Raw genomic sequence first — 25,788 nt, 5'->3', positions numbered from 1 at the left:
AAGATCCGTGTTGCGTCGTGAGATGTTGCAATGTAGCACTGCAGTGCCGAAACGAGAGCTTGAAAGCCTTGCACGTGCATTCGTTCAGATCTGATGTCAGTTCGGAGGGCATTTGCGCAATAACTTACATCCATTTAAACTCTGCCACTCAGCCATTTCCATTGCCGATGCAAATGCTATTGAAGTCAGACAGTCATTTTGGAAATAGGTTTCACATACAAAACATCTCTGCTGCACGTAAACTGTTGAAAGGCGCAGACAAGAGAGGTGTTTTAGACAATTGTCACTGTAGTATGTGCAAAGTGTGAACATGCAGTGCGTTGGGCCCATGGGGGGTGTAGCTCAGTGGTAGAGCATTTGACTGCAAATCAAGAGGTCCCCAGTTTAAATCTGGGTGTCACCTTTACACGTGAGCAGTGCATCGAGGATCTGCCGTTCACCCCTCTGCACCGGGAACTCCTTGGAAGGGGTGTTTTCTTCCCGCATTCAACGACCACGGCAAAGTTCCTTCTGTGATGAACAGCTGAAGGACACGAAGATCCGTGTTGCCTCGTGAGATGTTGCGATGTTGCAATGTAGCACTGCAGTGCCGAAACGAGAGCTTGAAAGCCTTGCATGTGCATTCGTTCAGAGCTGATGTCAGTTCGGAGCGCATTTGCGCAATAACGTACGTCCATTTAAACTCTGCCACTCAGCCATTTCCATTGCCGATGCAAATGCTATTGAAGTCAGACAGTCATTTTGGAAATAGGTTTCACATACAAAACATCTCTGCTGCACGTAAACTGTTGGAACGCGCAGACAAGAGAGGTGTTTTAGACAATTGTCACTGTAGTATGTGGAAAGTGTGAACATGCAGTGCGTTGGGCACCTGGGGGGTGTAGCTCAGTGGTAGAGCATTTGACTGCAGATCAAGAGGTCCCCAGTTCAAATCTGGGTGCCCCCTTTACACGTGAGCAGTGCATCGAGGATCTGCCGTTCGCCCCTCTGCACCGGGAACTCCTTGGAAGGGGTGTTTTCTTCCCGCATTCAACGACCACGGCAAAGTTCCTTCTGTGATGAACAGCTGAAGGACACGAAGATCCGTGTTGCCTCGTGAGATGTTGCAATGTAGCACTGCAGTGCCGAAACGAGAGCTTGAAAGCCTTGCATGTGCATTCGTTCAGAGCTGATGTCAGTTCGGAGGGCATTTGCGCAATAACTTACGTCCAATTAAACTCTGCCACTCAGCCATTTCCATTGCCGATGCAAATGCTATTGAAGTCAGACAGTCATTTTGGAAATAGGTTTCACATACAAAACATCTCTGCTGCACGTAAACTGTTGCACGGCGCAGACAAGAGAGGTGTTTTAGACAATTGTCACTGTAGTATGTGGAAAGTGTGAACATGCAGTGCGTTGGGCACATGGGGGGGGTGTAGCCAAGTGGTAGAGCATTTGACTGCAGATCAAGAGGTCCTCAGTTCAAATCTGGGTGCCCCCTTTACACGTGAGCAGTGCATCGAGGATCTGCCGTTTACCCCTCTGCACAGGGAACACCTTGGAAGGGGTGTTTTCTTCCCGCATTCAACGACCACGGCAAAGTTCCTTCTGTGATGAACAGCTGAAGGACACGAAGATCCGTGTTGCGTCGTGAGATGTTGCAATGTAGCACTGCAGTGCCGAAACGAGAGCTTGAAAGCCTTGCACGTGCATTCGTTCAGAGCTGATGTCAGTTCGGAGGGCATTTGCGCAATAACTTACATCCATTTAAACTCTGCCACTCAGCCATTTCCATTGCCGATGCAAATGCTATTGAAGTCAGACAGTCATTTTGGAAATAGGTTTCACATACAAAACATCTCTGCTGCACGTAAACTGTTGAAAGGCGCAGACAAGAGAGGTGTTTTAGACAATTGTCACTGTAGTATGTGGAAAGTGTGAACATGCAGTGCGTTGGGCCCATGGGGGGTGTAGCTCAGTGGTAGAGCATTTGACTGCAAATCAAGAGGTCCCCAGTTTAAATCTGGGTGCCCCCTTTACACGTGAGCAGTGCACAGAGGATCTGCCGTTCACCCCTCTGCACCGGGAACTCCTTGGAAGGGGTGTTTTCTTCCCGCATTCAACGACCACGGCAAAGTTCCTTCTGTGATGAACAGCTGAAGGACACGAAGATCCGTGTTGCCTCGTGAGATGTTGCAATGTAGCATTGCAGTGCCGAAACGAGAGCTTGAAAGCCTTGCATGTGCATTCGTTCAGAGCTGATGTCAGTTCGGAGGGCATTTGCGCAATAACTTACGTCCATTTAAACTCTGCCACTCAGCCATTTCCATTGCCGATGCAAATGCTATTGAAGTCAGACAGTCATTTTGGAAATAGGTTTCACATACAAAACATCTCTGCTGCACATAAACTGTTGAAAGGCGCCGACAAGAGAGGTGTTTTAGACAATTGTCACTGTAGTATGTGGAAAGTGTGAACATGCAGTGCGTTGGGCGCTTGGGGGGGTGTAGCTCAGTGGTAGAGCATTTGACTGCAGATCAAGAGGTCCCTAGTTCAAATCTGGGTGCCCCCTTTACACGTGAGCAGTGCATCGAGGATCTGCCGTTCACCCCTCTGCACCGGGAACACCTTGGAAGGGGTGTTTTCTTCCCGCATTCAACGACCACGGCAAAGTTCCTTCGGTGATGAACAGCTGAAGGACACGAAGATCCGTGTTGCCTCGTGAGATGTTGCGATGTAGCACTGCAGTGCCGAAACGAGAGCTTGAAAGCCTTGCATGTGCATTCGTTCAGAGCTGATGTCAGTTCGTAGGGCATTTGCGCAATAACTTACGTCCAATTAAACTCTGCCACTCAGCCATTTCCATTGCCGATGCAAATGCTATTGAAGTCAGACAGTCATTTTGGAAATAGGTTTCACATACAAAACATCTCTGCTGCACGTAAACTGTTGAAAGGCGCAGACAAGAGAGGTGTTTTAGACAATTGTCACTGTAGTATGTGGAAAGTGTGAACATGCAGTGCGTTCCCCAACTGGGGGGTGTAGCTTAGTGGTAGAGCATTTGACTGCAGATCAAGAGGTCCCCAGTTCAAATCTGGGTGCCCCCTTTACACGTGAGCAGTGCATCGAGGATCTGCCGTTTACCCCTCTGCACAGGGAACACCTTGGAAGGGGTGTTTTCTTCCCGCATTCAACGACCACGGCAAAGTTCCTTCTGTGATGAACAGCTGAAGGACACGAAGATCCGTGTTGCCTCGTGAGATGTTGCAATGTAGCAATGTAGCACTGCAGTGCCGAAACGAGAGCTTGAAAGCCTTGCATGTGCATTCGTTCAGAGCTGATGTCAGTTCGGAGGGCATTTGCGCAATAACTTAGGTCCAATTAAACTCTGCCACTCAGCCATTTCCATTGCCGATGCAAATGCTATTGAAGTCAGACAGTCATTTTGGAAATAGGTTTCACATACAAAACATCTCTGCTGCACGTAAACTGTTGAAAGGCGCAGACAAGAGAGGTGTTTTAGACAATTGTCACTGTAGTATGTGGAAAGTGTGAACATGCAGTGCGTTGGGCACCTGGGGGGTGTAGCTCAGTGGTAGAGCATTTGACTGCAGATCAAGAGGTCCCCAGTTCAAATCTGGGTGCCCCCTTTGCCCGTGAGCAGTGCATCGAGGATTTGCCGTTCGCCCCTCTGCACCGGGAACTCTGTGGAAGGGGTGTTTTCTTCCCGCATTCAACGACCACGGCAAAGTTCCTTCTGTGATGAACAGCTGAAGGACACGAAGATCCGTGTTGCCTCGTGAGATGTTGCGATGTTGCAATGTAGCACTGCAGTGCCGAAACGAGAGCTTGAAAGCCTTGCATGTGCATTCGTTCAGAGCTGATGTCGGTTCGGAGGGCATTTGCGCAATAACTTACGTCCAATTAAACTCTGCCACTCAGCCATTTCCATTGCCGATGCAAATGCTATTGAAGTCAGACAGTCATTTTGGAAATAGGTTTCACATACAAAACATCTCTGCTGCACGTAAACTGTTGAAAGGCGCAGACAAGAGAGGTGTTTTAGACAATTGTCACTGTAGTATGTGGAAAGTGTGAACATGCAGTGCGTTGGGCACATGGGGGGTGTAGCTCAGTGGTAGAGCATTTGACTGCAGATCAAGAGGTCCTCAGTTCAAATCTGGGTGCCCCCTTTACACGTGAGCAGTGCATCGAGGATCTGCCGTTTACCCCTCTGCACAGGGAACACCTTGGAAGGGGTGTTTTCTTCCCGCATTCAACGACCACGGCAAAGTTCCTTCTGTGATGAACAGCTGAAGGACACGAAGATCCGTGTTGCCTCGTGAGATGTTGCAATGTAGCACTGCAGTGCCGAAACGAGAGCTTGAAAGCCTTGCACGTGCATTCGTTCAGAGCTGATGTCAGTTCGGAGGGCATTTGCGCAATAACTTACATCCATTTAAACTCTCCCACTCAGCCATTTCCATTGCCGATGCAAATGCTATTGAAGTCAGACAGTCATTTTGGAAATAGGTTTCACATACAAAACATCTCTGCTGCACGTAAACTGTTGAAAGGCGCAGACAAGAGAGGTGTTTAAGACAATTGTCACTGTAGTATGTGCAAAGTGTGAACATGCAGTGCGTTGGGCCCATGGGGGGTGTAGCTCAGTGGTAGAGCATTTGACTGCAAATCAAGAGGTCCCCAGTTTAAATCTGGGTGTCACCTTTACACGTGAGCAGTGCATCGAGGATCTGCCGTTCACCCCTCTGCACCGGGAACTCCTTGGAAGGGGTGTTTTCTTCCCGCATTCAACGACCACGGCAAAGTTCCTTCTGTGATGAACAGCTGAAGGACACGAAGATCCGTGTTGCCTCGTGAGATGTTGCGATGTTGCAATGTAGCACTGCAGTGCCGAAACGAGACCTTGAAAGCCTTGCATGTGCATTCGTTCAGAGCTGATGTCAGTTCGGAGGGCATTTGCGCAATAACTTAGGTCCAATTAAACTCTGCCACTCAGCCATTTCCATTGCCGATGCAAATGCTATTGAAGTCAGACAGTCATTTTGGAAATAGGTTTCACATACAAAACATCTCTGCTGCACGTAAACTGTTGAAAGGCGCAGACAAGAGAGGTGTTTTAGACAATTGTCACTGTAGTATGTGGAAAGTGTGAACATGCAGTGCGTTGGGCACCTGGGGGGTGTAGCTCAGTGGTAGAGCATTTGACTGCAGATCAAGAGGTCCCCAGTTCAAATCTGGGTGCCCCCTTTACACGTGAGCAGTGCATCGAGGATCTGCCGTTCGCCCCTCTGCACCGGGAACTCCTTGGAAGGGGTGTTTTCTTCCCGCATTCAACGACCACGGCAAAGTTCCTTCTGTGATGAACAGCTGAAGGACACGAAGATCCGTGTTGCCTCGTGAGATGTTGCAATGTAGCACTGCAGTGCCGAAACGAGAGCTTGAAAGCCTTGCATGTGCATTCGTTCAGAGCTGATGTCAGTTCGTAGGGCATTTGCGCAATAACTTACGTCCAATTAAACTCTGCCACTCAGCCATTTCCATTGCCGATGCAAATGCTATTGAAGTCAGACAGTCATTTTGGAAATAGGTTTCACATACAAAACATCTCTGCTGCACGTAAACTGTTGAAAGGCGCAGACAAGAGAGGTGTTTTAGACAATTGTCACTGTAGTATGTGGAAAGTGTGAACATGCAGTGCGTTCCCCAACTGGGGGGTGTAGCTTAGTGGTAGAGCATTTGACTGCAGATCAAGAGGTCCCCAGTTCAAATCTGGGTGCCCCCTTTACACGTGAGCAGTGCATCGAGGATCTGCCGTTTACCCCTCTGCACCGGGAACTCTGTGGAAGGGGTGTTTTCTTCCCGCATTCAACGACCACGGCAAAGTTCCTTCTGTGATGAACAGCTGAAGGACACGAAGATCCGTGTTGCCTCGTGAGATGTTGCAATGTTGCAATGTAGCACTGCAGTGCCGAAACGAGAGCTTGAAAGCCTTGCATGTGCATTCGTTCAGAGCTGATGTCAGTTCGGAGGGCATTTGCGCAATAACTTAGGTCCAATTAAACTCTGCCACTCAGCCATTTCCATTGCCGATGCAAATGCTATTGAAGTCAGACAGTCATTTTGGAAATAGGTTTCACATACAAAACATCTCTGCTGCACGTAAACTGTTGAAAGGCGCAGACAAGAGAGGTGTTTTAGACAATTGTCACTGTAGTATGTGGAAAGTGTGAACATGCAGTGCGTTGGGCACCTGGGGGGTGTAGCTCAGTGGTAGAGCATTTGACTGCAGATCAAGAGGTCCCCAGTTCAAATCTGGGTGCCCCCTTTGCCCGTGAGCAGTGCATCGAGGATTTGCCGTTCGCCCCTCTGCACCGGGAACTCTGTGGAAGGGGTGTTTTCTTCCCGCATTCAACGACCACGGCAAAGTTCCTTCTGTGATGAACAGCTGAAGGACACGAAGATCCGTGTTGCCTCGTGAGATGTTGCAATGTAGCACTGCAGTGCCGAAACGAGAGCTTGAAAGCCTTGCATGTGCATTCGTTCAGAGCTGATGTCAGTTCGTAGGGCATTTGCGCAATAACTTACGTCCAATTAAACTCTGCCACTCAGCCATTTCCATTGCCGATGCAATTGCTATTGAAGTCAGACAGTCATTTTGGAAATAGGTTTCACATACAAAACATCTCTGCTGCACGTAAACTGTTGAAAGGCACAGACAAGAGAGGTGTTTTAGACAATTGTCACTGTAGTATGTGGAAAGTGTGAACATGCAGTGCGTTGGGCACATGGGGGGGTGTAGCTCAGTGGTAGAGCATTTGACTGCAGATCAAGAGGTCCCCAGTTCAAATCTGGGTGCCCCCTTTACACGTGAGCAGTGCATCGAGGATCTGCCGTTCACCCCTCTGCACAGGGAACACCTTGGAAGGGGTGTTTTCTTCCCGCATTCAACGACCACGGCAAAGTTCCTTCTGTGATGAACAGCTGAAGGACACGAAGATCCGTGTTGCCTCGTGAGATGTTGCGATGTTGCAATGTAGCACTGCAGTGCCGAAACGAGAGCTTGAAAGCCTTGCATGTGCTTTCGTTCAGAGCTGATGTCAGTTCGGAGGGCATTTGCGCAATAACTTACGTCCAATTAAACTCTGCCACTCAGCCATTTCCATTGCCGATGCAAATGCTATTGAAGTCAGACAGTCATTTTGGAAATAGGTTTCACATACAAAACATCTCTGCTGCACGTAAACTGTTGAAAGGCGCAGACAAGAGAGGTGTTTTAGACAATTGTCACTGTAGTATGTGGAAAGTGTGAACATGCAGTGCGTTGGGCACATGGGGGGGTGTAGCTCAGTGGTAGAGCATTTGACTGCAGATCAAGAGGTCCTTAATTCAAATCTGGGTGCCCCCTTTACACGTGAGCAGTGCATCGAGGATCTGCCGTTTACCCCTCTGCACAGGGAACACCTTGGAAGGGGTGTTTTCTTCCCGCATTCAACGACCACGGCAAAGTTCCTTCTGTGATGAACAGCTGAAGGACACGAAGATCCGTGTTGCCTCGTGAGATGTTGCGATGTAGCACTGCAGTGCCGAAACGAGAGCTTGAAAGCCTTGCATGTGCATTCGTTCAGAGCTGATGTCAGTTCGGAGGGCATTTGCGCAATAACTTACGTCCAATTAAACTCTGCCACTCAGCCATTTCCATTGCCGATGCAAATGCTATTCAAGTCAGACAGTCATTTTGGAAATAGGTTTCACATACAAAACATCTCTGCTGCACGTAAACTGTTGAAAGGCGCAGACAAGAGAGGTGTTTTAGACAATTGTCACTGTAGTATGTGGAAAGTGTGAACATGCAGTGCATTGGGCACATGGGGGGGTGTAGCTCAGTGGTGGAGCATTTGACTGCAGATCAAGAAGTCCCCAGTTCAACTCTGGGTGCCCCCTTTGCACGTGAGCAGTGCATCGAGGATCTGCCGTTTACCCCTCTGCACAGGGAACACCTGGGAAGGGGTGTTTTCTTCCCGCATTCAACGACCCCGGCAAAGTTCCTTCTGTGATGAACAGCTGAAGGACACGAAGATCCGTGTTGCCTCGTGAGATGTTGCAATGTAGCATGGCAGTGCCGAAACGAGAGCTTGAAAGCCTAGCATGTGCATTTGTTCAGAGCTGATGTCAGTTCGGCGGGCATTTGCGCAATAACTTACGTCCATTTAAACTCTGCCACTCAGCCATTTCCATTGCCGATGCAAATGCTATTGAAGTCAGACAGTCATATTGGAAATAGGTTTCACATACAAAACATCTCTGCTGCACGTAAACTGTTGAAAGGCGCAGACAAGAGAGGTGTTTAAGACAATTGTCACTGTAGTATGTGCAAAGTGTGAACATGCAGTGCGTTGGGCCCATGGGGGGGTGTAGCTCAGTGGTAGAGCATTTGACTGCAAATCAAGAAGTCCCCAGTTTAAATCTGGGTGCCCCCTTTACACGTGAGCAGTGCACCGAGGATCTGCCGTTCACCCCTCTGCACCGGGAACTCCTTGGAAGGGGTGTTTTCTTCCCGCATTCAACGACCACGGCAAAGTTCCTTCTGTGATGAACAGCTGAAGGACACGAAGATCCGTGTTGCCTCGTGAGATGTTGCAATGTAGCACTGCAGTGCCGAAACGAGAGCTTGAAAGCCTTGCATGTGCATTCGTTCAGAGCTGATGTCAGTTCGGAGGGCATTTGCGCAATAACTTACGTCCATTTAAACTCTGCCACTCAGCCATTTCCATTGCCGATGCAAATGCTATTGAAGTCAGACAGTCATTTTGGAAATAGGTTTCACATACAAAACATCTCTGCTGCACGTAAACTGTTGAAAGGCGCCGACAAGAGAGGTGTTTTAGACAATTGTCACTGTAGTATGTGGAAAGTGTGAACATGCAGTGCGTTGGGCACATGGGGGGTGTAGCTCAGTGGTAGAGCATTTGACTGCAGATCAAGAGGTCCCCAGTTCAAATCTGGGTGCCCCCTTTACACGTGAGCAGTGCATCGAGGATCTGCCGTTCACCCCTCTGCACCGGGAACTCCTTGGAAGGGGTGTTTTCTTCCCGCATTCAACGACCACGGCAAAGTTCCTTCTGTGATGAACAGCTGAAGGACACGAAGATCCGTGTTGCCTCGTGAGATGTTGCGATGTTGCAATGTAGCACTGCAGTGCCGAAACGAGAGCTTGAAAGCCTTGCATGTGCATTCGTTCAGAGCTGATGTCAGTTCGGAGGGCATTTGCGCAATAACTTAGGTCCAATTAAACTCTGCCACTCAGCCATTTCCATTGCCGATGCAAATGCTATTGAAGTCAGACAGTCATTTTGGAAATAGGTTTCACATACAAAACATCTCTGCTGCACGTAAACTGTTGAAAGGCGCAGACAAGAGAGGTGTTTTAGACAATTGTCACTGTAGTATGTGGAAAGTGTGAGCATGCAACGTGTTTTCCGCCTTGGGGGTGTAGCTCAGTGGTAGAGCATTTGACTGCAGATCAAGAGGTCCCCAGTTCAAATCTGGGTGCCCCCTTTACACGTGAGCAGTGCATCGAGGATCTGCCGTTTACCCCTCTGCACAGGGAACACCTGGGAAGGGGTGTTTTCTTCCCGCATTCAACGACCACGGCAAAGTTCCTTCTGTGATGAACAGCTGAAGGACTCGAAGATCCGTGTTGCGTCGTGAGATGTTGCAATGGAGCACGGCAGTGCCGAAACCAGAGCTTGAAAGCCTTGCATGTGCATTCGTTCAGAGCTGATGTCAGTTCGGAGGGCATTTGCGCAATAACTTACGTCCATTTAAACTCTGCCACTCAGCCATTTCCATTGCCGATGCAAATGCTATTGAAGTCAGACAGTCATTTTGGAAATAGGTTTCACATACAAAACATCTCTGCTGCACGTAAACTGTTGAAAGGCGCAGACAAGAGAGGTGTTTTAGACAATTGTCACTGTAGTATGTGCAAAGTGTGAACATGCAGTGCGTTGGGCCCATGGGGGGTGTAGCTCAGTGGTAGAGCATTTGACTGCAGATCAAGAGGTCCCCAGTTCAAATCTGGGTGCCCCCTTTACACGTGAGCAGTGCATCGAGGATCTGCCGTTCGCCCCTCTGCACCGGGAACTCCTTGGAAGGGGTGTTTTCTTCCCGCATTCAACGACCACGGCAAAGTTCCTTCTGTGATGAACAGCTGAAGGACACGAAGATCCGTGTTGCCTCGTGAGATGTTGCAATGTAGCACTGCAGTGCCGAAACGAGAGCTTGAAAGCCTTGCATGTGCATTCGTTCAGAGCTGATGTCAGTTCGGAGGGCATTTGCGCAATAACTTAGGTCCAATTAAACTCTGCCACTCAGCCATTTCCATTGCCGATGCAAATGCTATTGAAGTCAGACAGTCATTTTGGAAATAGGTTTCACATACAAAACATCTCTGCTGCACGTAAACTGTTGCACGGCGCAGACAAGAGAGGTGTTTTAGACAATTGTCACTGTAGTATGTGGAAAGTGTGAACATGCAGTGCGTTGGGCACATGGGGGGGTGTAGCCAAGTGGTAGAGCATTTGACTGCAGATCAAGAGGTCCTCAGTTCAAATCTGGGTGCCCCCTTTACACGTGAGCAGTGCATCGAGGATCTGCCGTTTACCCCTCTGCACAGGGAACACCTTGGAAGGGGTGTTTTCTTCCCGCATTCAACGACCACGGCAAAGTTCCTTCTGTGATGAACAGCTGAAGGACACGAAGATCCGTGTTGCGTCGTGAGATGTTGCAATGTAGCACTGCAGTGCCGAAACGAGAGCTTGAAAGCCTTGCACGTGCATTCGTTCAGAGCTGATGTCAGTTCGGAGGGCATTTGCGCAATAACTTACATCCATTTAAACTCTGCCACTCAGCCATTTCCATTGCCGATGCAAATGCTATTGAAGTCAGACAGTCATTTTGGAAATAGGTTTCACATACAAAACATCTCTGCTGCACGTAAACTGTTGAAAGGCGCAGACAAGAGAGGTGTTTAAGACAATTGTCACTGTAGTATGTGCAAAGTGTGAACATGCAGTGCGTTGGGCCCATGGGGGGGTGTAGCTCAGTGGTAGAGCATTTGACTGCAAATCAAGAAGTCCCCAGTTTAAATCTGGGTGCCCCCTTTACACGTGAGCAGTGCACAGAGGATCTGCCGTTCACCCCTCTGCACCGGGAACTCCTTGGAAGGGGTGTTTTCTTCCCGCATTCAACGACCACGGCAAAGTTCCTTCTGTGATGAACAGCTGAAGGACACGAAGATCCGTGTTGCCTCGTGAGATGTTGCAATGTAGCATTGCAGTGCCGAAACGAGAGCTTGAAAGCCTTGCATGTGCATTCGTTCAGAGCTGATGTCAGTTCGGAGGGCATTTGCGCAATAACTTACGTCCATTTAAACTCTGCCACTCAGCCATTTCCATTGCCGATGCAAATGCTATTGAAGTCAGACAGTCATTTTGGAAATAGGTTTCACATACAAAACATCTCTGCTGCACATAAACTGTTGAAAGGCGCCGACAAGAGAGGTGTTTTAGACAATTGTCACTGTAGTATGTGGAAAGTGTGAACATGCAGTGCGTTGGGCACATGGGGGGTGTAGCTCAGTGGTAGAGCATTTGACTGCAGATCAAGAGGTCCCTAGTTCAAATCTGGGTGCCCCCTTTACACGTGAGCAGTGCATCGAGGATCTGCCGTTCACCCCTCTGCACCGGGAACTCCTTGGAAGGGGTGTTTTCTTCCCGCATTCAACGACCACGGCAAAGTTCCTTCGGTGATGAACAGCTGAAGGACACGAAGATCCGTGTTGCCTCGTGAGATGTTGCGATGTTGCAATGTAGCACTGCAGTGCCGAAACGAGAGCTTGAAAGCCTTGCATGTGCATTCGTTCAGAGCTGATGTCAGTTCGGAGGGCATTTGCGCAATAACTTAGGTCCAATTAAACTCTGCCACTCAGCCATTTCCATTGCCGATGCAAATGCTATTGAAGTCAGACAGTCATTTTGGAAATAGGTTTCACATACAAAACATCTCTGCTGCACGTAAACTGTTGAAAGGCGCAGACAAGAGAGGTGTTTTAGACAATTGTCACTGTAGTATGTGGAAAGTGTGAGCATGCAACGTGTTTTCCGCCTTGGGGGTGTAGCTCAGTGGTAGAGCATTTGACTGCAGATCAAGAGGTCCCCAGTTCAAATCTGGGTGCCCCCTTTGCACGTGAGCAGTGCATCGAGGATCTGCCGTTTGCCCCTCTGCACAGGGAACACCTGGGAAGGGGTGTTTTCTTCCCGCATTCAACGACCACGGCAAAGTTCCTTCTGTGATGAACAGCTGAAGGACACGAAGATCCGTGTTGCCTCGTGAGATGTTGCAATGGAGCACTGCAGTGCCGAAACGAGAGCTTGAAAGCCTTGCACGTGCATTCGTTCAGAGCTGATGTCAGTTCGGAGGGCATTTGCGCAATAACTTACATCCATTTAAACTCTGCCACTCAGCCATTTCCATTGCCGATGCAAATGCTATTGAAGTCAGACAGTCATTTTGGAAATAGGTTTCACATACAAAACATCTCTGCTGCACGTAAACTGTTGAAAGGCGCAGACAAGAGAGGTGTTTAAGACAATTGTCACTGTAGTATGTGCAAAGTGTGAACATGCAGTGCGTTGGGCCCATGGGGGGGTGTAGCTCAGTGGTAGAGCATTTGACTGCAGATCAAGAGGTCCCCAGTTTAAATCTGGGTGTCACCTTTACACGTGAGCAGTGCATCGAGGATCTGCCGTTCACCCCTCTGCACCGGGAACTCCTTGGAAGGGGTGTTTTCTTCCCGCATTCAACGACCACGGCAAAGTTCCTTCTGTGATGAACAGCTGAAGGACACGAAGATCCGTGTTGCCTCGTGAGATGTTGCGATGTTGCAATGTAGCACTGCAGTGCCGAAACGAGAGCTTGAAAGCCTTGCATGTGCATTCGTTCAGAGCTGATGTCAGTTCGGAGGGCATTTGCGCAATAACTTACGTCCAATTAAACTCTGCCACTCAGCCATTTCCATTGCCGATGCAAATGCTATTGAAGTCAGACAGTCATTTTGGAAATAGGTTTCACATACAAAACATCTCTGCTGCACGTAAACTGTTGAAAGGCGCAGACAAGAGAGGTGTTTTAGACATTTGTCACTGTAGTATGTGGAAAGTGTGAACATGCAGTGCGTTCCCCAACTGGGGGGTGTAGCTCAGTGGAAGAGCATTTGACTGCAGATCACGAGATCTCCAGTTCAAGTCTAGGTGCCCCCTTTACACGTGAGCAGTGCATCGAGGATCTGCCGTTTACCCCTCTGCACCGGGAACTCCTTGGAAGGGGTGTTTTCTTCCCGCATTCAACGACCACGGCAAAGTTCCTTCTGTGATGAACAGCTGAAGGACACGAAGATCCGTGTTGCCTCGTGAGATGTTGCGATGTTGCAATGTAGCACTGCAGTGCCGAAACGAGAGCTTGAAAGCCTTGCATGTGCATTCGTTCAGAGCTGATGTCGGTTCGGAGGGCATTTGCGCAATAACTTACGTCCAATTAAACTCTGCCACTCAGCCATTTCCATTGCCGATGCAAATGCTATTGAAGTCAGACAGTCATTTTGGAAATAGGTTTCACATACAAAACATCTCTGCTGCACGTAAACTGTTGAAAGGCGCAGACAAGAGAGGTGTTTTAGACAATTGTCACTGTAGTATGTGGAAAGTGTGAACATGCAGTGCGTTGGGCACATGGGGGGTGTAGCTCAGTGGTAGAGCATTTGACTGCAGATCAAGAGGTCCTCAGTTCAAATCTGGGTGCCCCCTTTACACGTGAGCAGTGCATCGAGGATCTGCCGTTTACCCCTCTGCACAGGGAACACCTTGGAAGGGGTGTTTTCTTCCCGCATTCAACGACCACGGCAAAGTTCCTTCTGTGATGAACAGCTGAAGGACACGAAGATCCGTGTTGCCTCGTGAGATGTTGCAATGTAGCACTGCAGTGCCGAAACGAGAGCTTGAAAGCCTTGCACGTGCATTCGTTCAGAGCTGATGTCAGTTCGGAGGGCATTTGCGCAATAACTTACATCCATTTAAACTCTCCCACTCAGCCATTTCCATTGCCGATGCAAATGCTATTGAAGTCAGACAGTCATTTTGGAAATAGGTTTCACATACAAAACATCTCTGCTGCACGTAAACTGTTGAAAGGCGCAGACAAGAGAGGTGTTTTAGACAATTGTCACTGTAGTATGTGCAAAGTGTGAACATGCAGTGCGTTGGGCCCATGGGGGGTGTAGCTCAGTGGTAGAGCATTTGACTGCAAATCAAGAGGTCCCCAGTTTAAATCTGGGTGTCACCTTTACACGTGAGCAGTGCATCGAGGATCTGCCGTTCACCCCTCTGCACCGGGAACTCCTTGGAAGGGGTGTTTTCTTCCCGCATTCAACGACCACGGCAAAGTTCCTTCTGTGATGAACAGCTGAAGGACACGAAGATCCGTGTTGCCTCGTGAGATGTTGCGATGTTGCAATGTAGCACTGCAGTGCCGAAACGAGACCTTGAAAGCCTTGCATGTGCATTCGTTCAGAGCTGATGTCAGTTCGGAGGGCATTTGCGCAATAACTTAGGTCCAATTAAACTCTGCCACTCAGCCATTTCCATTGCCGATGCAAATGCTATTGAAGTCAGACAGTCATTTTGGAAATAGGTTTCACATACAAAACATCTCTGCTGCACGTAAACTGTTGAAAGGCGCAGACAAGAGAGGTGTTTTAGACAATTGTCACTGTAGTATGTGGAAAGTGTGAACATGCAGTGCGTTGGGCACCTGGGGGGTGTAGCTCAGTGGTAGAGCATTTGACTGCAGATCAAGAGGTCCCCAGTTCAAATCTGGGTGCCCCCTTTACACGTGAGCAGTGCATCGAGGATCTGCCGTTCGCCCCTCTGCACCGGGAACTCCTTGGAAGGGGTGTTTTCTTCCCGCATTCAACGACCACGGCAAAGTTCCTTCTGTGATGAACAGCTGAAGGACACGAAGATCCGTGTTGCCTCGTGAGATGTTGCAATGTAGCACTGCAGTGCCGAAACGAGAGCTTGAAAGCCTTGCATGTGCATTCGTTCAGAGCTGATGTCAGTTCGTAGGGCATTTGCGCAATAACTTACGTCCAATTAAACTCTGCCACTCAGCCATTTCCATTGCCGATGCAAATGCTATTGAAGTCAGACAGTCATTTTGGAAATAGGTTTCACATACAAAACATCTCTGCTGCACGTAAACTGTTGAAAGGCGCAGACAAGAGAGGTGTTTTAGACAATTGTCACTGTAGTATGTGGAAAGTGTGAACATGCAGTGCGTTCCCCAACTGGGGGGTGTAGCTTAGTGGTAGAGCATTTGACTGCAGATCAAGAGGTCCCCAGTTCAAATCTGGGTGCCCCCTTTACACGTGAGCAGTGCATCGAGGATCTGCCGTTTACCCCTCTGCACAGGGAACACCTTGGAAGGGGTGTTTTCTTCCCGCATTCAACGACCACGGCAAAGTTCCTTCTGTGATGAACAGCTGAAGGACACGAAGATCCGTGTTGCCTCGTGAGATGTTGCAATGTAGCACTGCAGTGCCTAAACGAGAGCTTGAAAGCCTTGCATGTGCATTCGTTCAGAGCTGATGTCAGTTCGGAGGGCATTTGCGCAATAACTTACGTCCATTTAAACTCTGCCACTCAGCCATTTCCATTGCCGATGCAAATGCTATTGAAGTCAGACAGTCATTTTGGAAATAGGTTTCACATAGAAAACATCTCTGCTGCACGTAAACTGTTGAAAGGCGCAGACAAGAGAGGTGTTTTAGACAATTGTCACTGTAGTATGTGGAAAGTGTGAACATGCAGTGCGTTGGGCACATGGGGGGTGTAGCTCAGTGGTAGAGCATTTGACTGCAGATCAAGAGGTCCCCAGTTCAAATCTGGGTTCCCCCTTTGCCCATGAGCAGTGCATCGAGGATCTGCCGTTCACCCCTCTGCACCGGGAACTCTGTGGAAGGGGTGTTTTCTTCCCGCATTCAACGACCACGGCAAAGTTCCTTCTGTGATGAACAGCTGAAGGACACGAAGATCCGTGTTGCCTCGTGAGATGTTGCAATGTTGCAATGTAGCACTGCAGTGCCGAAACGAGAGCTTGAAAGCCTTGCATGTGCATTCGTTCAGAGCTGATGTCAGTTCGGAGGGCATTTGCGCAATAACTTAGGTCCAATTAAACTCTGCCACTCAGCCATTTCCATTGCCGATGCAAATGCTATTGAAGTCAGACAGTCATTTTGGAAATAGGTTTCACATACAAAACATCTCTGCTGCACGTAAACTGTTGAAAGGCGCAGACAAGAGAGGTGTTTTAGACAATTGTCACTGTAGTATGTGGAAAGTGTGAACATGCAGTGCGTTGGGCACCTGGGGGGTGTAGCTCAGTGGTAGAGCATTTGACTGCAGATCAAGAGGTCCCCAGTTCAAATCTGGGTGCCCCCTTTGCCCGTGAGCAGTGCATCGAGGATTTGCCGTTCGCCCCTCTGCACCGGGAACTCTGTGGAAGGGGTGTTTTCTTCCCGCATTCAACGACCACGGCAAAGTTCCTTCTGTGATGAACAGCTGAAGGACACGAAGATCCGTGTTGCCTCGTGAGATGTTGCAATGTAGCACTGCAGTGCCGAAACGAGAGCTTGAAAGCCTTGCATGTGCATTCGTTCAGAGCTGATGTCAGTTCGTAGGGCATTTGCGCAATAACTTACGTCCAATTAAACTCTGCCACTCAGCCATTTCCATTGCCGATGCAAATGCTATTGAAGTCAGACAGTCATTTTGGAAATAGGTTTCACATACAAAACATCTCTGCTGCACGTAAACTGTTGAAAGGCACAGACAAGAGAGGTGTTTTAGACAATTGTCACTGTAGTATGTGGAAAGTGTGAACATGCAGTGCGTTGGGCACATGGGGGGGTGTAGCTCAGTGGTAGAGCATTTGACTGCAGATCAAGAGGTCCCCAGTTCAAATCTGGGTGCCCCCTTTACACGTGAGCAGTGCATCGAGGATCTGCCGTTCACCCCTCTGCACAGGGAACACCTTGGAAGGGGTGTTTTCTTCCCGCATTCAACGACCACGGCAAAGTTCCTTCTGTGATGAACAGCTGAAGGACACGAAGATCCGTGTTGCCTCGTGAGATGTTGCGATGTTGCAATGTAGCACTGCAGTGCCGAAACGAGAGCTTGAAAGCCTTGCATGTGCTTTCGTTCAGAGCTGATGTCAGTTCGGAGGGCATTTGCGCAATAACTTACGTCCAATTAAACTCTGCCACTCAGCCATTTCCATTGCCGATGCAAATGCTATTGAAGTCAGACAGTCATTTTGGAAATAGGTTTCACATACAAAACATCTCTGCTGCACGTAAACTGTTGAAAGGCGCAGACAAGAGAGGTGTTTTAGACAATTGTCACTGTAGTATGTGGAAAGTGTGAACATGCAGTGCGTTGGGCACATGGGGGGGTGTAGCTCAGTGGTAGAGCATTTGACTGCAGATCAAGAGGTCCTTAATTCAAATCTGGGTGCCCCCTTTACACGTGAGCAGTGCATCGAGGATCTGCCGTTTACCCCTCTGCACAGGGAACACCTTGGAAGGGGTGTTTTCTTCCCGCATTCAACGACCACGGCAAAGTTCCTTCTGTGATGAACAGCTGAAGGACACGAAGATCCGTGTTGCCTCGTGAGATGTTGCGATGTAGCACTGCAGTGCCGAAACGAGAGCTTGAAAGCCTTGCATGTGCATTCGTTCAGAGCTGATGTCAGTTCGGAGGGCATTTGCGCAATAACTTACGTCCAATTAAACTCTGCCACTCAGCCATTTCCATTGCCGATGCAAATGCTATTCAAGTCAGACAGTCATTTTGGAAATAGGTTTCACATACAAAACATCTCTGCTGCACGTAAACTGTTGAAAGGCGCAGACAAGAGAGGTGTTTTAGACAATTGTCACTGTAGTATGTGGAAAGTGTGAACATGCAGTGCATTGGGCACATGGGGGGGTGTAGCTCAGTGGTAGAGCATTTGACTGCAGATCAAGAGGTCCCCAGTTCAAATCTGGGTGCCCCCTTTACACGTGAGCAGTGCATCGAGGATCTGCCGTTTACCCCTCTGCACAGGGAACACCTGGGAAGGGGTGTTTTCTTCCCGCATTCAACGACCCCGGCAAAGTTCCTTCTGTGATGAACAGCTGAAGGACACGAAGATCCGTGTTGCCTCGTGAGATGTTGCAATGTAGCATGGCAGTGCCGAAACGAGAGCTTGAAAGCCTTGCATGTGCATTCGTTCCGAGCTGATGTCAGTTCGGAGCGCATTTGCACAATAACTTACGTCCATTTAAACTCTGCCACTCAGCCATTTCCATTGCCGATGCAAATGCTATTGAAGTCAGACAGTCATTTTGGAAATAGGTTTCACATACAAAACATCTCTGCTGCACGTAAACTGTTGAAAGGCGCAGACAAGAGAGGTGTTTTAGACAATTGTCACTGTAGTATGTGGAAAGTGTGAACATGCAGTGCGTTGGGCACATGGGGGGTGTAGCTCAGTGGTAGAGCATTTGACTGCAGATCAAGAGGTCCTCAGTTCAAATCTGGGTGCCCCCTTTACACGTGAGCAGTGCATCGAGGATCTGCCGTTTACCCCTCTGCACAGGGAACACCTTGGAAGGGGTGTTTTCTTCCCGCATTCAACGACCACGGCAAAGTTCCTTCTGTGATGAACAGCTGAAGGACACGAAGATCCGTGTTGCGTCGTGAGATGTTGCAATGTAGCACTGCAGTGCCGAAACGAGAGCTTGAAAGCCTTGCACGTGCATTCGTTCAGAGCTGATGTCAGTTCAGAGGGCATTTGCGCAATAACTTACATCCATTTAAACTCTGCCACTCAGCCATTTCCATTGCCGATGCAAATGCTATTGAAGTCAGACAGTCATTTTGGAAATAGGTTTCACATACAAAACATCTCTGCTGCACGTAAACTGTTGAAAGGCGCAGACAAGAGAGGTGTTTTAGACAATTGTCACTGTAGTATGTGGAAAGTGTGAACATGCAGTGCGTTGGGCACATGGGGGGTGTAGCTCAGTGGTAGAGCATTTGACTGCAAATCAAGAGGTCCCCAGTTTAAATCTGGGTGTCACCTTTACACGTGAGCAGTGCATCGAGGATCTGCCGTTCACCCCTCTGCACCGGGAACTCCTTGGAAGGGGTGTTTTCTTCCCGCATTCAACGACCACGGCAAAGTTCCTTCTGTGATGAACAGCTGAAGGACACGAAGATCCGTGTTGCCTCGTGAGATGTTGCAATGTAGCACTGCAGTGCCGAAACGAGAGCTTGAAAGCCTTGCATGTGCATTCGTTCAGAGCTGATGTCAGTTCGGAGGGCATTTGCGCAATAACTTAGGTCCAATTAAACTCTGCCACTCAGCCATTTCCATTGCCGATGCAAATGCTATTGAAGTCAGACAGTCATTTTGGAAATAGGTTTCACATACAAAACATCTCTGCTGCACGTAAACTGTTGAAAGGCGCAGACAAGAGAGGTGTTTTAGACAATTGTCACTGTAGTATGTGGAAAGTGTGAGCATGCAACGTGTTTTCCGCCTTGGGGGTGTAGCTCAGTGGTAGAGCATTTGATTGCAGATCAAGAGATCTCCAGTTCAAGTCTAGGTGCCCCCTTTACACGTGAGCAGTGCATCGAGGATCTGCCGTTCACCCCTCTGCACCGGGAACTCCTTGGAAGGTGTGTTTTCTTCCCGCATTCAACGACCACGGCAAAGTTCCTTCTGTGATGAACAGCTGAAGGACACGAAGATCCGTGTTGCCTCGTGAGATGTTGCAATGCAGCACTGCAGTGCCGAAACGAGAGCTTGAAAGCCTAGCATGTGCATTCGTTCAGAGCTGATGTCAGTTCGGCGGGCATTTGCGCAATAACTTACGTCCATTTAAACTCTGCCACTCAGCCATTTCCATTGCCGATGCAAATGCTATTGAAGTCAGACAGTCATTTTGGAAATAGGTTTCACATACAAAACATCTCTGCTGCACGTAAACTGTTGGAACGCGCAGACAAGAGAGGTGTTTTAGACAATTGTCACTGTAGTATGTGGAAAGTGTGAACATGCAGTGCGTTGGGCACCTGGGGGGTGTAGCTCAGTGGTAGAGCATTTGACTGCAGATCAAGAGGTCCCCAGTTCAAATCTGGGTGCCCCCTTTACACGTGAGCAGTGCATCGAGGATCTGCCGTTCGCCCCTCTGCACCGGGAACTCCTTGGAAGGGGTGTTTTCTTCCCGCATTCAACGACCACGGCAAAGTTCCTTCTGTGATGAACAGCTGAAGGACACGAAGATCCGTGTTGCCTCGTGAGATGTTGCAATGTAGCACTGCAGTGCCGAAACGAGAGCTTGAAAGCCTTGCATGTGCATTCGTTCAGAGCTGATGTCAGTTCGTAGGGCATTTGCGCAATAACTTACGTCCAATTAAACTCTGCCACTCAGCCATTTCCATTGCCGATGCAAATGCTATTGAAGTCAGACAGTCATTTTGGAAATAGGTTTCACATACAAAACATCTCTGCTGCACGTAAACTGTTGAAAGGCGCAGACAAGAGAGGTGTTTTAGACAATTGTCACTGTAGTATGTGGAAAGTGTGAACATGCAGTGCGTTGGGCACATGGGGGGGGTGTAGCCAAGTGGTAGAGCATTTGACTGCAGATCAAGAGGTCCTCAGTTCAAATCTGGGTGCCCCCTTTACACGTGAGCAGTGCATCGAGGATCTGCCGTTTACCCCTCTGCACAGGGAACACCTTGGAAGGGGTGTTTTCTTCCCGCATTCAACGACCACGGCAAAGTTCCTTCTGTGATGAACAGCTGAAGGACACGAAGATCCGTGTTGCCTCGTGAGATGTTGCAATGTAGCACTGCAGTGCCGAAACGAGAGCTTGAAAGCCTTGCACGTGCATTCGTTCAGAGCTGATGTCAGTTCGGAGGGCATTTGCGCAATAACTTACATCCATTTAAACTCTGCCACTCAGCCATTTCCATTGCCGATGCAAATGCTATTGAAGTCAGACAGTCATTTTGGAAATAGGTTTCACATACAAAACATCTCTGCTGCACGTAAACTGTTGAAAGGCGCAGACAAGAGAGGTGTTTAAGACAATTGTCACTGTAGTATGTGCAAAGTGTGAACATGCAGTGCGTTGGGCCCATGGGGGGGTGTAGCTCAGTGGTAGAGCATTTGACTGCAGATCAAGAGGTCCCCAGTTTAAATCTGGGTGTCACCTTTACACGTGAGCAGTGCATCGAGGATCTGCCGTTCACCCCTCTGCACCGGGAACTCCTTGGAAGGGGTGTTTTCTTCCCGCATTCAACGACCACGGCAAAGTTCCTTCTGTGATGAACAGCTGAAGGACACGAAGATCCGTGTTGCCTCGTGAGATGTTGCGATGTTGCAATGTAGCACTGCAGTGCCGAAACGAGAGCTTGAAAGCCTTGCATGTGCATTCGTTCAGAGCTGATGTCAGTTCGGAGGGCATTTGCGCAATAACTTAGGTCCAATTAAACTCTGCCACTCAGCCATTTCCATTGCCGATGCAAATGCTATTGAAGTCAGACAGTCATTTTGGAAATAGGTTTCACATACAAAACATCTCTGCTGCACGTAAACTGTTGGAACGCGCAGACAAGAGAGGTGTTTTAGACAATTGTCACTGTAGTATGTGGAAAGTGTGAACATGCCGTGCCTTGGGCACTTGGGGGGTGTTGCTCAGTGGTAGAGCATTTGACTGCAGATCAAGAGGTCCCCAGTTCAAATCTGGGTTCCCCCTTTGCCCATGAGCAGTGCATCGAGGATCTGCCGTTCACCCCTCTGCACCGGGAACTCTGTGGAAGGGGTGTTTTCTTCCCGCATTCAACGACCACGGCAAAGTTCCTTCTGTGATGAACAGCTGAAGGACACGAAGATCCGTGTTGCCTCGTGAGATGTTGCGATGTAGCACTGCAGTGCCGAAACGAGAGCTTGAAAGCCTTGCATGTGCATTCGTTCAGAGCTGATGTCAGTTCGTAGGGCATTTGCGCAATAACTTACGTCCAATTAAACTCTGCCACTCAGCCATTTCCATTGCCGATGCAAATGCTATTGAAGTCAGACAGTCATATTGGAAATAGGTTTCACATACAAAACATCTCTGCTGCACGTAAACTGTTGAAAGGCGCAGACAAGAGAGGTGTTTAAGACAATTGTCACTGTAGTATGTGCAAAGTGTGAACATGCAGTGCGTTGGGCCCATGGGGGGGTGTAGCTCAGTGGTAGAGCATTTGACTGCAAATCAAGAAGTCCCCAGTTTAAATCTGGGTGCCCCCTTTACACGTGAGCAGTGCACCGAGGATCTGCCGTTCACCCCTCTGCACCGGGAACTCCTTGGAAGGGGTGTTTTCTTCCCGCATTCAACGACCACGGCAAAGTTCCTTCTGTGATGAACAGCTGAAGGACACGAAGATCCGTGTTGCCTCGTGAGATGTTGCAATGTAGCACTGCAGTGCCGAAACGAGAGCTTGAAAGCCTTGCATGTGCATTCGTTCAGAGCTGATGTCAGTTCGGAGGGCATTTGCGCAATAACTTACGTCCATTTAAACTCTGCCACTCAGCCATTTCCATTGCCGATGCAAATGCTATTGAAGTCAGACAGTCATTTTGGAAATAGGTTTCACATACAAAACATCTCTGCTGCACGTAAACTGTTGAAAGGCGCCGACAAGAGAGGTGTTTTAGACAATTGTCACTGTAGTATGTGGAAAGTGTGAACATGCAGAGCGTTGGGCGCATGGGGGGGTGTAGCTCAGTGGTAGAGCATTTGACTGCAGATCAAGAGGTCCCCAGTTCAAATCTGGGTGCCCCCTTTACACGTGAGCAGTGCATCGAGGATCTGCCGTTCACCCCTCTGCACCGGGAACTCCTTGGAAGGGGTGTTTTCTTCCCGCATTCAACGACCACGGCAAAGTTCCTTCTGTGATGAACAGCTGAAGGACACGAAGATCCGTGTTGCCTCGTGAGATGTTGCGATGTTGCAATGTAGCACTGCAGTGCCGAAACGAGAGCTTGAAAGCCTTGCATGTGCATTCGTTCAGAGCTGATGTCAGTTCGGAGGGCATTTGCGCAATAACTTAGGTCCAATTAAACTCTGCCACTCAGCCATTTCCATTGCCGATGCAAATGCTATTGAAGTCAGACAGTCATTTTGGAAATAGGTTTCACATACAAAACATCTCTGCTGCACGTAAACTGTTGAAAGGCGCAGACAAGAGAGGTGTTTTAGACAATTGTCACTGTAGTATGTGGAAAGTGTGAGCATGCAACGTGTTTTCCGCCTGGGGGGTGTAGCTCAGTGGTAGAGCATTTGACTGCAGATCAAGAGGTCCCCAGTTCAAATCTGGGTGCCCCCTTTACACGTGAGCAGTGCATCGAGGATCTGCCGTTTACCCCTCTGCACAGGGAACACCTGGGAAGGGGTGTTTTCTTCCCGCATTCAACGACCACGGCAAAGTTCCTTCTGTGATGAACAGCTGAAGGACTCGAAGATCCGTGTTGCGTCGTGAGATGTTGCAATGGAGCACGGCAGTGCCGAAACCAGAGCTTGAAAGCCTTGCATGTGCATTCGTTCAGAGCTGATGTCAGTTCGGAGGGCATTTGCGCAATAACTTACGTCCATTTAAACTCTGCCACTCAGCCATTTCCATTGCCGATGCAAATGCTATTGAAGTCAGACAGTCATTTTGGAAATAGGTTTCACATACAAAACATCTCTGCTGCACGTAAACTGTTGAAAGGCGCAGACAAGAGAGGTGTTTTAGACATTTGTCACTGTAGTATGTGGAAAGTGTGAACATGCAGTGCGTTCCCCAACTGGGGGGTGTAGCTCAGTGGAAGAGCATTTGACTGCAGATCACGAGATCTCCAGTTCAAGTCTAGGTGCCCCCTTTACACGTGAGCAGTGCATCGAGGATCTGCCGTTTACCCCTCTGCACCGGGAACTCCTTGGAAGGGGTGTTTTCTTCCCGCATTCAACGACCACGGCAAAGTTCCTTCTGTGATGAACAGCTGAAGGACACGAAGATCCGTGTTGCCTCGTGAGATGTTGCGATGTTGCAATGTAGCACTGCAGTGCCGAAACGAGAGCTTGAAAGCCTTGCATGTGCATTCGTTCAGAGCTGATGTCGGTTCGGAGGGCATTTGCGCAATAACTTACGTCCAATTAAACTCTGCCACTCAGCCATTTCCATTGCCGATGCAAATGCTATTGAAGTCAGACAGTCATTTTGGAAATAGGTTTCACATACAAAACATCTCTGCTGCACGTAAACTGTTGAAAGGCGCAGACAAGAGAGGTGTTTTAGACAATTGTCACTGTAGTATGTGGAAAGTGTGAACATGCAGTGCGTTGGGCACATGGGGGGTGTAGCTCAGTGGTAGAGCATTTGACTGCAGATCAAGAGGTCCTCAGTTCAAATCTGGGTGCCCCCTTTACACGTGAGCAGTGCATCGAGGATCTGCCGTTTACCCCTCTGCACAGGGAACACCTGGGAAGGGGTGTTTTCTTCCCGCATTCAACGACCACGGCAAAGTTCCTTCTGTGATGAACAGCTGAAGGACTCGAAGATCCGTGTTGCGTCGTGAGATGTTGCAATGGAGCACGGCAGTGCCGAAACCAGAGCTTGAAAGCCTTGCATGTGCATTCGTTCAGAGCTGATGTCAGTTCGGAGGGCATTTGCGCAATAACTTACGTCCATTTAAACTCTGCCACTCAGCCATTTCCATTGCCGATGCAAATGCTATTGAAGTCAGACAGTCATTTTGGAAATAGGTTTCACATACAAAACATCTCTGCTGCACGTAAACTGTTGAAAGGCGCAGACAAGAGAGGTGTTTTAGACAATTGTCACTGTAGTATGTGCAAAGTGTGAACATGCAGTGCGTTGGGCCCATGGGGGGTGTAGCTCAGTGGTAGAGCATTTGACTGCAGATCAAGAGGTCCCCAGTTCAAATCTGGGTGCCCCCTTTACACGTGAGCAGTGCATCGAGGATCTGCCGTTCACCCCTCTGCAACGGGAACTCCTTGGAAGGGGTGTTTTCTTCACGCATTCAACGACCACGGCAAAGTTCCTTCTGTGATGAACAGCTGAAGGACACGAAAATCCGTGTTGCCTCGTGAGATGTTGCAATGTAGCACTGCAGTGCCGAAACGAGAGCTTGAAAGCCTTGCATGTGCATTCGTTCCGAGCTGATGTCAGTTCGGAGCGCATTTGCACAATAACTTACGTCCATTTAAACTCTGCCACTCAGCCATTTCCATTGCCGATGCAAATGCTATTGAAGTCAGACAGTCATTTTGGAAATAGGTTTCACATACAAAACATCTCTGCTGCACGTAAACTGTTGAAAGGCGCAGACAAGAGAGGTGTTTTAGACATTTGTCACTGTAGTATGTGGAAAGTGTGAACATGCAGTGCGTTCCCCAACTGGGGGGTGTAGCTCAGTGGAAGAGCATTTGACTGCAGATCACGAGATCTCCAGTTCAAGTCTAGGTGCCCCCTTTACACGTGAGCAGTGCATCGAGGATCTGCCGTTTACCCCTCTGCACCGGGAACTCCTTGGAAGGGGTGTTTTCTTCCCGCATTCAACGACCAC

The 25,788-nt window shown here is 48.8% G+C and overlaps 17 non-coding genes across 17 annotated transcripts; all 17 read left to right on the top strand.

Annotated features, from left to right (window-relative positions):
• The first annotated feature begins 874 nt into the window (after nucleotides 1–874).
• trnac-gca (transfer RNA cysteine (anticodon GCA)) lies at nucleotides 875–946 on the top strand. The gene has a single exon. It is a non-coding gene; the product is annotated as a tRNA-Cys (tRNA).
• A 2,614-nt stretch (nucleotides 947–3,560) lies between these two features.
• On the top strand, nucleotides 3,561–3,632 carry trnac-gca (transfer RNA cysteine (anticodon GCA)). Its single transcript has one exon. It is a non-coding gene; the product is annotated as a tRNA-Cys (tRNA).
• A 1,549-nt stretch (nucleotides 3,633–5,181) lies between these two features.
• On the top strand, nucleotides 5,182–5,253 carry trnac-gca (transfer RNA cysteine (anticodon GCA)). The gene has a single exon. It is a non-coding gene; the product is annotated as a tRNA-Cys (tRNA).
• Nucleotides 5,254–6,259: 1,006 nt separating this feature from the next.
• trnac-gca (transfer RNA cysteine (anticodon GCA)) lies at nucleotides 6,260–6,331 on the top strand. The gene has a single exon. It is a non-coding gene; the product is annotated as a tRNA-Cys (tRNA).
• A 464-nt stretch (nucleotides 6,332–6,795) lies between these two features.
• Nucleotides 6,796–6,867, top strand: trnac-gca (transfer RNA cysteine (anticodon GCA)). Its single transcript has one exon. It is a non-coding gene; the product is annotated as a tRNA-Cys (tRNA).
• Nucleotides 6,868–8,946: 2,079 nt separating this feature from the next.
• trnac-gca (transfer RNA cysteine (anticodon GCA)) lies at nucleotides 8,947–9,018 on the top strand. Its single transcript has one exon. It is a non-coding gene; the product is annotated as a tRNA-Cys (tRNA).
• Nucleotides 9,019–9,489: 471 nt separating this feature from the next.
• Nucleotides 9,490–9,561, top strand: trnac-gca (transfer RNA cysteine (anticodon GCA)). Its single transcript has one exon. It is a non-coding gene; the product is annotated as a tRNA-Cys (tRNA).
• Nucleotides 9,562–10,024: 463 nt separating this feature from the next.
• On the top strand, nucleotides 10,025–10,096 carry trnac-gca (transfer RNA cysteine (anticodon GCA)). Its single transcript has one exon. It is a non-coding gene; the product is annotated as a tRNA-Cys (tRNA).
• A 2,078-nt stretch (nucleotides 10,097–12,174) lies between these two features.
• trnac-gca (transfer RNA cysteine (anticodon GCA)) lies at nucleotides 12,175–12,246 on the top strand. The gene has a single exon. It is a non-coding gene; the product is annotated as a tRNA-Cys (tRNA).
• Nucleotides 12,247–14,874: 2,628 nt separating this feature from the next.
• trnac-gca (transfer RNA cysteine (anticodon GCA)) lies at nucleotides 14,875–14,946 on the top strand. The gene has a single exon. It is a non-coding gene; the product is annotated as a tRNA-Cys (tRNA).
• Nucleotides 14,947–16,487: 1,541 nt separating this feature from the next.
• Nucleotides 16,488–16,559, top strand: trnac-gca (transfer RNA cysteine (anticodon GCA)). Its single transcript has one exon. It is a non-coding gene; the product is annotated as a tRNA-Cys (tRNA).
• A 464-nt stretch (nucleotides 16,560–17,023) lies between these two features.
• On the top strand, nucleotides 17,024–17,095 carry trnac-gca (transfer RNA cysteine (anticodon GCA)). Its single transcript has one exon. It is a non-coding gene; the product is annotated as a tRNA-Cys (tRNA).
• A 1,008-nt stretch (nucleotides 17,096–18,103) lies between these two features.
• trnac-gca (transfer RNA cysteine (anticodon GCA)) lies at nucleotides 18,104–18,175 on the top strand. The gene has a single exon. It is a non-coding gene; the product is annotated as a tRNA-Cys (tRNA).
• A 2,068-nt stretch (nucleotides 18,176–20,243) lies between these two features.
• Nucleotides 20,244–20,315, top strand: trnac-gca (transfer RNA cysteine (anticodon GCA)). Its single transcript has one exon. It is a non-coding gene; the product is annotated as a tRNA-Cys (tRNA).
• A 2,616-nt stretch (nucleotides 20,316–22,931) lies between these two features.
• On the top strand, nucleotides 22,932–23,003 carry trnac-gca (transfer RNA cysteine (anticodon GCA)). The gene has a single exon. It is a non-coding gene; the product is annotated as a tRNA-Cys (tRNA).
• A 471-nt stretch (nucleotides 23,004–23,474) lies between these two features.
• On the top strand, nucleotides 23,475–23,546 carry trnac-gca (transfer RNA cysteine (anticodon GCA)). Its single transcript has one exon. It is a non-coding gene; the product is annotated as a tRNA-Cys (tRNA).
• Nucleotides 23,547–25,087: 1,541 nt separating this feature from the next.
• Nucleotides 25,088–25,159, top strand: trnac-gca (transfer RNA cysteine (anticodon GCA)). Its single transcript has one exon. It is a non-coding gene; the product is annotated as a tRNA-Cys (tRNA).
• The last annotated feature ends 629 nt before the right edge of the window (nucleotides 25,160–25,788 follow it).

This window comes from Hemiscyllium ocellatum, unplaced genomic scaffold (genome assembly GCF_020745735.1).
Source record: "Hemiscyllium ocellatum isolate sHemOce1 unplaced genomic scaffold, sHemOce1.pat.X.cur. scaffold_2179_pat_ctg1, whole genome shotgun sequence".
In the NCBI taxonomy this organism is placed as follows: Eukaryota; Metazoa; Chordata; class Chondrichthyes; order Orectolobiformes; family Hemiscylliidae; genus Hemiscyllium; species Hemiscyllium ocellatum.
The sequence above is the reverse complement of the archived record's forward strand: the minus strand, read 5'-3'. Positions and strand labels throughout refer to the sequence as shown.